The sequence below is a fragment of the Gavialis gangeticus genome, unplaced genomic scaffold, assembly GCF_001723915.1.
Source record: "Gavialis gangeticus isolate Ggan-Ray unplaced genomic scaffold, GavGan_comp1, whole genome shotgun sequence".
Classification (NCBI taxonomy): Eukaryota; Metazoa; Chordata; order Crocodylia; family Gavialidae; genus Gavialis; species Gavialis gangeticus.
Window position 1 is genome coordinate 12,593,637 of NW_017729019.1, and position 9,269 is coordinate 12,602,905.

A 9,269-nucleotide genomic window follows, 5' to 3' on the forward strand; every position below is an offset into this window, starting at 1 on the left:
GGAGAAGAGGTGTCTCCGTGCATTGTCACCAACAGTCGCATTAATGGCAGGATGCTGAATGCAAACTAATGATTGGGGCGGGCTGGGACAAACCACGTTCAGCATCGTGCCAGTTAGTGCGGCACGATGAAGAAAATTACAGTGTCACCATGAAACTAGACATTGCAGTCAGCTGAAATCTATGGGGATACATGGTGCAAAGTCCTTGGCCACCTGGATTTGCTGCTAAGGACCAGTTTATAAAGAGCCCAGTGCTCTGGTATGCGCAGCACTTCCAGATCCTATGGGAGCAGCAAGGGCCGGGCACCTTCAGAGGAGCTGGCCGTGCAGACACCATGCTGCTTCCCCCAGCTGAGCGCCCTGGCTCCTGCCTGGAGCCCGTTCGTGATCCCAACCCGCACCCTAACGCCCGTTATCTCTAGCTCTGAATTCCCCTCCCTCCGCCGGCGCGATGCAGGGGAAATCAGCCCAGTGTCTCTGGATGCTGGATTCCCCCTTCAGCTGTTGCTGGGATAAAAAGACAGAAAATGATCCAATTACTGGGCGAAGGCGGGCGAAAAGCAGTAGAACTGCTGAGCTGGGTATTGCCTCTTCTCTTTGTTAACTTGCTTAAATCTGTTTCTAAGGCCATATTGGACATCTCAGACTTGCTTGTCTAAATAATCATTAATAGCTGCAGCTCCACTTCAGGGGCATGCCTGATGACAGGCTATTACCCAGCCTTTCTGCTCTTAAGAACAGAAGCTAACAGAAGGCTCACAAACAAAATTTGGCTAGTAAAACTATCCATTAGGATAATATTTCTGCTCTAGCTGAACATTTTTCTGCAGCCTCCTTAATTACACAGGTAAGCAGATAACCCAGCATTTCTGGCTAATTGTACAATAATACCTGCCATCTGTTACTGTATTCCAGATTTGTGGGGGCACAGCTGTATGCAAAGTGCTTAGTGCAACAACTGCAAGCTTTTATAGGTCCTTATAACTTCTGCAACAATGAATCTGTTCTAATTAGCACTGGAAATAAATGTTTATGATGTAGGAAATGACAAAATGTATTTATCACCCAGCTAATAACTCACCCTAGAGAAACTGAAGGGCCAGATCACGCACCACGTGAACGGAGAGGTGGTTTTGAGGTGGCTCAGTGTGGGCCACATTCAGGAGGAGGCACTCATTCAAACAAAAGAACCAGAGCTAAGGCCCTTTCCATAAAAAAGGGATATTGGCTCTCAGACTTTCAGGCCTGTTACCTTGGTCTTTGCCTGGTTGAAAATCCAGCCACCCCATCAGCCCAGAAAATGGGGGAGCCAAAGAGCACAGAGTATCTGCAGCCCAGCATTTAAATATAAAGTAGCGTAGCAAAGTAAGAGCATGTCCTGCTGCCTGGATATCATTTTCCTTTCTGAAAGCCTCCATGGCTTACCCTGTCCGAGGCCAGCACAGAGGCAACAGCTGGATGGGCAGAGTTTCTTGGCAAGGTCACCGTGCCGAAACAGCATGTTTTGGTGAGATTCCAGGAATGAGGGTTGTGATTTTGATGCCAAAGCTACATCACTCTATCCACAAAATGCAACGCAGCCTACCGGTATGCATCTGAAACATCTGCACAGCTGAGAGGATGGGAAAGGGTCTTAGGGATTAGGGGGGAAGGTGGGACCTGGGAGAGCACTGTTACAATGGGGATGGGCTTCACCATTGACTTAATTGGCAGTGAAGTTGGGCCACGGTGGAGAGCTCTGCAAAGTCCCCCTGCAACTCCTGGGTGTGTGATGCAGGGCACAAGTGCCGCAGCCATGTGAGGGCTGGTCTAATTTGGGGAGGAGTATGGAGAGCTGGCACGAGAGGGTTTCCAGCAACAGCAAGGCTGTTTATCCTGGCAGGGATTTTTCATCATGCATAAAGCCATTGCTGAGCAGAGACACAGCACAAAGGCTGGTCAGTAATGAAGTCCCAGCTGAGCCCTCAAAGCAGAAAAGGGTTGATGGCCTCGTGCAACTACCAAGTGCCCAGACCAGAGGGCAGTTTCTCTGCTTCTCTCTGATCCGGCTGGTGGGAGAAGGATGCACTGATCCTGCACCGGAAAGCAAGGGCCTGGCTCCCACGGCTAGGATGATCCCTAGGTACGTGGGGGGTGAGTCAGCGAGAAGCTTCTTGGATAATTCAGAGCAAAACAAAAGGCCCCGTGAGGTTGGTGGTTTCTTTCTACATGAAAGAGAGCAATGCTGAGCGGCTCCCGGCGCTCTCCCCGGCCCTTCCTTTCTGACACACGAGGTCCTGCGGCAGATGAACAGTGCAGCCCACGCAAGCCACTAGTGACGGATTTAGGAACCTTCTGAGTGACAGGGAGACGCAATCATCCCATCACCTCTCAACCATTTCCCAGCACAGGGCAATGATTTAATGCCAAACCTTTCCCACCAGATCCCATAAATCTTTGCACGTTGCACAGGGCCCGTGACACCCCGTAGCCTGATATAATGGAAAGTATTCCAATTATTCCTCCAAGGGAAAAATATGATTAGCGATGGCACCCAGGCCTTGGTGCACAGCGTTTGGTGACGTTGTGGACCTCTCCCCCTGTCCAGAACGACAGTGCCGCAGTGATCCTAGCTGGGGATGGTTAAGAGCTCCTCGGTGCTCTTTTCCTTGCAGCCCAACAGCTGTCTGACGTTTTTTTGCTGGGGTCAAAGCTCTGGTAAGAAGATGGTTGCTCTGGGACTAAGGCAGCGCATCTTTTCTCCCATGTGCAGCCTTGTCTGTCTCAGTCCTGAAATTTCAGCCAAGCCTATCTGTGAATGCCACAGCGCTGGCAGGACCGTTGGTGTGTAGGGCTTGTCCAACAAGGCACCATTCTCCTTCCGTGGGGACTGGATGGGTTTCAGACATTCACCCAGGAGAACAGCTGGGCCAACTTCACCAACGTGGATCCCCCCATGCGCAGACCCTCCTGGCTCGGGGACTTCATCGCTCGAATATCAGTGCATTCCTAGAGCTCACAGAGGGTTTTTTTCACAGCTGCTGCCTGGATTTACTTGGGTTTTGACCACTAGAAGGGACAGGAAGCCTTGACAGGCTGGGATTGATGGTGCTGTTTGGAGCCTGAGAGCTAACAATAATGCAAAGCAGCTGGCCAGGGCAGTTTCTCAGGAGCTGTCAGCATGATGGAGCGCCGAGACGGGGAGTCCGCTCCGCTCCAGGCTCTGGCAGGACACACGGTGGGCTCGGGAAGTCAGCACTGGAAATGCATTTGTGTTTCTCTTCTTGCAAAGCTGGCCTAGCCCCAGGCTCCAGCCAGCCCTCCCTCGGCCGCAGCCCTTCATTCACCCAGCAAGGGCTCCGAGGCCAGAGGCAGGGATTTGTTTTCGTGGAGGGCAGGGTGGGGAGTGATTTCCTGCCCAGCAGGACCCAGGAGAGGCAGGCCCAGGCGGGATTGTTTTTCACACCTCATCAGTGACTGAAGTGGAAGGATGATTAAGGTTTGGAGAGGCTGAATCCATCATGCTCATTGAACCAGCCAAAGCCTTTGGGATGGGAGGAGATGTGGGAGGGACGGGGGCCATCACTTCTCTTTACCTTTTATTGATGATGGTTTGGGAGTTGCATATGTCTCCTTCTGGGACGTGGGGTGGGGTGAGAGGCCCACAGGCTGGCCTGCTTAGAGCCAGGAGATTAAAGGGTAATCTTTCTCCTTCACCCAATGCCTTTGTCTGAAATAGCATTGAGAGAGGAGCTTCTCTAGGCATTTTGTCATCAGGAGACGCCTACATGGGCCAGCCCATTCCCCCCAAGGCCACCTCCAGGACGAATGCTTAGTTAGACTCAAATTATTCTGGCCTTAAAAGAATAATGTGGCCAGGAAGCGTGCAAGTCAGCCCCATTGCTCCCCAGAGGTCTTTATCTCCACACCTGGCAGCAAGGGGGTTTGGCACCTACACATCGAAAGACAGGCTGGATACAAGCAGATACTTGCAAGGGAAGTCACCCCAGCCCAAGTGCAGGGGGCTGGACCCGATGGTCTTGTAAGGTCCCTTCCAGCCCCTTAACAACTATGAAGATGCGAATCTGCGGCTCCCACGTCCTGCCCCACCTGCCCAGTCGGGAGGAGGTGTGCAGGCTTCAAGCCAGTGGACAGGCCCCAGCAGGTTCAGGGGCAGCAATGCCCCCCTCCTGGGCTGTCCCCATCATGGGGAGCAGGCAGTGGACATTTTCCCAAGTCACTAGCAATTTCGGGTTCCCCACCAGAGACATTTCAAACCTGTCTAAAGAGCAGAGTGGAAGGGCAATGGTCTCAACTCCTTTGAGAGCACAAGACTTTCCTACGGGTATGATAAACACCATGAGGTTTTTCGAAAGTGCCTTAGGCAGAGGGAGATTTCAAGCGATGGGCTACCAGCTGCACGGTCAAGGCGGTGACACGATTGCGCTTCATAGCTGAGGCTGGGCTCAGGCCTCCTTCACTGCCCCGGAGGCAGAGCCATGCTGGACGTCACACGTGGGGAGAAGCCGACTTGGACACGGGGTTCCTGGTCCAGCATTTAGCGGGGAATCTGCAGGCATCGTTTGTGACCTACACGTGGGACAGAGACACGTGGAGCCTTGCACTCTCGCGTTCAGTGCCCCTGTGGGCTCTGCGCACAACTCAGCTGAAGAGTGAGCCACACCGTGAAACATTTCTCTCCCACCTTTTTGCAGTTTTCCAGGCGTCCCGTGGTCTCAGGAAGGGCAGGGTGCAGAGGGGCACGCCAGCGGCATGACCACCCGCACCCTCGTTCCTTGGCATTTGGCCTTGGGACGTCTGAAAGAGATGCCTCTCCCCGCACATGCCGTCCTTAGCTGTGTTTGGACGTGGAGCTCCTCTCTGCCATGGGAAGCTGTGACCTCCCTGCCCAGCGGAAATATTCCAGCTTTAATCAGCATTGCTGGAACGGAGGCCAGACAGGGGTACAGCCATTACAGCTTTCGCAGAGAGCGGATGGAAAGTGTCGTTACAGCGGCGCTACAAATCCCCAGCCCAGGGAGATTGGAAATCCAGTGCTTTATACAAGTGTTACAGCCTTAATTAAAATTTTTGGAAGCACTGCAAATCAGCTGTGCAGCCATAATCGTCTCGCTGGCTTGTTGACTGGAAGGGATGGTTATTACTGTGCTGGGAAGGGGCTGCAAATCTGCTGCGTGGCCAGGTGCAGAACGGCTGCTGCAGGCAGGCGATCGAGCCCCTGCTTTGTGACATGGCCCGTGACTCTGTGACTCCCAACGCTCCCTGCTAGCAGCCCCACTTGGGTTTGGGGAGGAGTGCCTTTGGATCCTGTGCCTGTTCATGCCCTTAATAGCTCTGGTGGGATCATCCGGCAGTTGAATTGTCCTTGCTGTTACCCATGAGCAGGGGCTTCCGGCTCTGCAGCAGTCCCCAGCCCTCTGCAGCACTCGCAGCTGCTGCTTTTATTCCACCTCGTTCAGCGGCTGGGGAACAGGCACGGGACGGCTTCACACATCCTGGGGAGGCAGGGAACCGCTCTCAGCGTTGCACTGCAGGAGAGAAACGTGTTGCACGTGTTGCCCATCCCTGCAAGGGATTGATGGAGGGTGCACGGGGCTTTGAAAATAAACCAAAAGCTCATGCCATTCAGGGAAGACCTGCTGTTTCCCCGGGGCTCCCTGCCCTGGCATCTGGATTGTGCAGCTCTTGAAAGAGAAGCAAGCCTCCTCCTAGACCTAGTGAGACCTCAGCCAACAGTACCTCCCCGTGCCCATCCCCTCAGCTGGGAACCAGCCCTCGAGACCCAAGGAAAGGGCTCTGCAGGGGGAACACCCTCCTCACAGTGCAGCTAGGGCAGGGGGCACCAGGGGCTGACCTGGGCAGCAGCACAACCGGGCACTCAGAGCCAGCAAGCACGGGCTGCAGGGAGTCAGCGTGGCACAGACCCGGTATGCACAGGCTTTCCCATGGGCTGTGCCGGGAGCATCTGAGCATGTCGGGCACATTCCCAGGAAATGCTGGCATCCCAAAAGGGCACTAAGGCCAGATGTGCAAAGAGACAGAAGCCCTGAAGATGCAAATAGGTGCTGAGGCCTTCTGGAAAATCCTAGTGATCCCCTCCTGCTTTATCAGGCACTTCCCACGCGCTCAGGAGTCTGTCCCTGCGTTTCGGCCAGGGTCGCACAACCGGTCGGTGCAGAGCCCGGCTCCGCGCCAGCACGTCCTCAGCGGGGAAGGTTTCCAGGTGCAGGGGAGCAGGGACTGTGCGCAGTGGACAACGAGCCTCTGACAGACATTTAGAAAAAGCGTTTTTTCCTTCCTGGCTAAGGAAAGACACGCACCTGGAAAGAAAGAAGCTAAGTAGAGAGAGCACCGTAGCGTTAGTGCCTGCGGCAACACAGCCCGCACTTGTGCCTGACTCAAATGGTGGGAAACAGACTCTGCTTTATTCTTCTTCCTGACACTTCTGACCTTTTCGAGGTGAAAAGTGGGCAGAATCGATACAGCCTATGAAAGCAAGGAGTCCATCCAGCAGGCTTGGCAAGCGATGAACTTGGCTGAATACACAGCAGAGCTGTGCTGCCCACAGGCCCTTTGCAAGGGAGCGCGGCTGTTTATAGACTGAGGAGCAAGAGGAGCCATGAGCTGCCAGTGAGTTGCAAAGCCCGCCGCACTCCCAGCCCCTCCCAGTGCCCACAACGCATTCAGCTGGGATCCAATGCGGGGAAGATGCATGTGGCCAATGTGTGTTTTTACATAAGGCAAAGTCTCTCTCATCAGCAGCCCGTGTCGTTCAATCTGATTTGGGAAGAGTTTGCTGAGAGGCAATTGCAGGCACTGGTTTGCGGAGAACGAAGGGCAACATTTTTCTCCCCTCTCCATCGTCGAGTAATAAAACTTTAATTTTATAAGAAAGTGAATCAAATAATCGAGTTTGTTTCTTCATCTCCAGAACTCATATTCCCAGGCACAAACTTGGATAAATCATCTTTATTTCAATAAATCTAATGCAATTACTTTCCGCTACTAGGAAAAAATTCTACTATTTTGCCTTGAAAAAGAACCCATAACATCCCCGCATTCAATATTGCCACAAAATTGTGTTCTAACACGATTAAGGGGAGCTGAACTATTCCTGTTAAGTAACATTTTCCAGGTCTTGATTTCTCTTCCAATATTTCCTCTGTCAATTAACCAAAGCAATTTCCACTGACTAATAAAGCAGTTGGTTAAGCTTATTTTCCAATCAAAACTCACTTAATTTCAGCAAATAACGGTTGAAAAAAGAATTGATCAAAAGCATTAAAATGGCCAGCCTTCCCGCCCACAGAAAATCACACTGTCTGACAGAGACAAAATAGCCATTTCACTCCGTCCCTTATCTGCTGGGGTCTTCACTTAACGCAGGAATTAAAATTCCTCGCGCCGGTCCAGCCTCCGGACCCAGCAGGCCCGCGCAGGGTCCCCTCGGCGGAGCGGGGCCAGGCGTGAGCCCCTGCTCTGAGCTGCTTTGGAAAAGGCAGAAAGGGGGGAAATGGGATGGAGTCACGTTTCAGGGCAGGGGTTTAAAAAAGCTTCCCAGTGAGTTAGGGGGGCACCAATCCCAGGGACAGTCAATGGGCTAGAGGTCTGCTGGATAGGGAGCGCCACTTACATAGGTCAGCTGGGCTGTATCCATTGCTTTCCCTTTGTACAATAAACCCCAGGATTGGGGCTCGGATGCAGAAACCCAGTAGACCTGCCCCACTTCCATTCCAAGACCGCAAAAGAGTCGCCCGAGCCTCTGATGCCCACAGACGCTTGAGGGTTTTGTTTTCGCCAGCTGCAAACCTCTGGGCATCATTGAGCTGAGTGCACGCGTGGCCTGTTTGGTGCCTTCTCCTCCGTCCTGCCTTATCTCCGTTACTTCTGCTGGTCTGAAATTAGTGCACGTCTCAGGGGGCAAAGTCCAGCCTGACCGTTGGTTCTGCCCCTGGAAAGCCATTGCAACGTGGTGAAATTGCAGCTGCCAGTCCCAGCCCACCGCACGCTCTGCTGGGCCTGGTTTATTGCCCCACGAGCCATCCTTTGGCGGGTTCCCAGGCAGGCTCAGCAGCCCCTGCCAAGACCCCCCGGCAGGAAGGAGGGAGCATGGTATTTTACTACAGTGATGGCTGCTACTGACACCTCCCGGCAGTTGTTGATTCACGGCACTGATAATTACCGCGGCAGATGAAGGCGATGAGACACAATAGATCTGTGTCTGCTGCCTCCACACAACAGCCTACCTGGAATATTAATCTGTTAGATGGCTGACGGGGGGGTACTGTCTGGCATTATCAAGCAGGGCCAGGTTTACTTCGGTTGTACGTGACAGCACAGATGCTTTTCCCTTATCAGACCTTTCTGATGGCCGAGGCACTGGCTGTTTTGCTTCCAGGAGCCTCGCTCCGCTGGCATACGAAGCGCTTATGCTGTGAGAGGTACTTTGTGCTTGGCAGTCACTGGCAGAGCCTCACCTCTCCTCCCCATCGCCCCTGTGCAGAAAGGCCGCATTGCTTCTTGCCCCTTCGGCCCTGGTTTGGGCCCAGCATCAGCCATGCAGGAAGGTGCATCTCTAAGGACCTCGCTTTGTGCAGGACTTCACGTCAGAGTCAAGGTGCGCGCTGAGACTCCAGCCCTTGTGGCTGACAGGGATTGTCAACCCAGGGGCACCCAGGGCTGTTGCTGACCCTGCAAGCCATGTCCTCAAACAGGGCGCCTGTTAAAAATGAAGCATTTAGCACCTCGTAGCCCATCTCATGACATCACAGATATACCATGACATCACAGACAGCAGCACAGGAGCCCTCGCCCCTCTGCAGGGCACTCGTCCAGCACCCCAGCGCTTTGCTGTGCTCCCCAACCTATGCGCGTTGGTCCATGGCCTGGGCACCATCACTCCTGGTTGCAGAAGTCCTGATTTCCCACCGTCCGTTCCAAAATATAATGCAACGAGGCGGTAAGCCTGCTGTCACAGCATGGCCTTGCCCACCTCTGGCTAGTCACCAGTCTGCTGGGATGCACCCACAGGTCCCATGTGGTCCTTTGCTAAGTGAGTCTGGGCAGAGGTGTCTTCCCCCTCGGCTTTGAGCCCCCATCTGAGCCCTTCCTCATGTGACTGCAGCCCATTTACTGCATCCCTCCGAGTCCCACCAAAGCTGCAGCCACTACAGGCATCTAGCTTCCTGGGATGGGAAAGCAAGAGGCTCAGCCTCCTTCCCCCCTTTAAGGGCACCAGCCAGTTACAGAGAGCTGCAGAACAACCTCCC